This window comes from Eimeria mitis, genomic scaffold, assembly GCF_000499745.2.
Source record: "Eimeria mitis Houghton genomic scaffold, Emh_scaff1679, whole genome shotgun sequence".
NCBI classification, from domain to species: Eukaryota; Apicomplexa; class Conoidasida; order Eucoccidiorida; family Eimeriidae; genus Eimeria; species Eimeria mitis.
In genome coordinates, this window is record NW_013569995.1 from 3,135 (window position 1) to 3,987 (window position 853).

An 853-nucleotide genomic window follows, 5' to 3' on the forward strand; every position below is an offset into this window, starting at 1 on the left:
ACAGCAGAAACCGAAGCTAGAGCAGCAGCAGATACAGCATTCCTAGAGGAGTTTACTATAGAACCCTCTCCCCCCCCTGCAGCAGCAGCAGCAGCAGCAGCAGCAGCAGCAGCAGCATCACCCTTAGCATCATCACCATCAGCAGCAGCAGCACCGGACAAAGGCGCAACAACAGCAGCAACAGCAACAGCAGCAGCAGCAGCAGCAGGAGCAGCAGCAGCAGGAGCAGCTAGAAAGGTGCACTTGCTGCTGACTATACACGGTCACCGGGGCTCTTGGACTTCCTTTTTCTCTCTTATGGAGACCCTCATCATCAGCAGCAGCTGGGGGGGAGGCAAGCTGTATAGACACCCCAAACACCCGCCGCCGCTGCCCCCAGAGGTGCAGCCGCAGACAGAAGGCCCCAGCCGCTGGCACTCTTATTCTCTTGACTTTAATGAAGAAGCAACCGCTATACACCCTGTACTCATCGATCAACAAGTACATACACACACGCATGCTGCTGCTGCTGCTCGTGCTGATGCTGCTGCTGCTGCTGCTGCTGCTCCTGCTGATGGTGCTGCTGCTGCTGCTCGTGCTGATGGTGCTGGCGCTGCTGCTGCTGCTGCTGCTGCTCGTGCTGATGGTGCTGGTGCTGGTGCTGCTGATCGTGCTGATACTGCTGCTGCTGCTGCTCCGGCTGCTGCTCCTCCTGCTATTGCTGCTGCTGTTGATGCTAGTGCTGTTGCTGCTGCTGCTCGTGTTGCTGCTGCTGCTGCGCAGCACCAGCAGCAACAGGATGTGCTGCTGTTGCATCTGTTGTTTCTGCTGCAGCCTGTGCATTTGTTTGTTATTGCTGCAGCAGCAAGTTTTG

The 853-nt window shown here is 57.1% G+C and overlaps 1 protein-coding gene across 1 annotated transcript in view; it reads left to right on the plus strand.

Annotated features, from left to right (window-relative positions):
• The window catches only part of EMH_0041640 (uncharacterized protein), a gene marked incomplete at both ends in the record, with an annotated part of 7,866 nt that overhangs the window by 679 nt on the left and 6,334 nt on the right, over positions 1 to 853 (plus strand). The window lies entirely within an intron of this gene.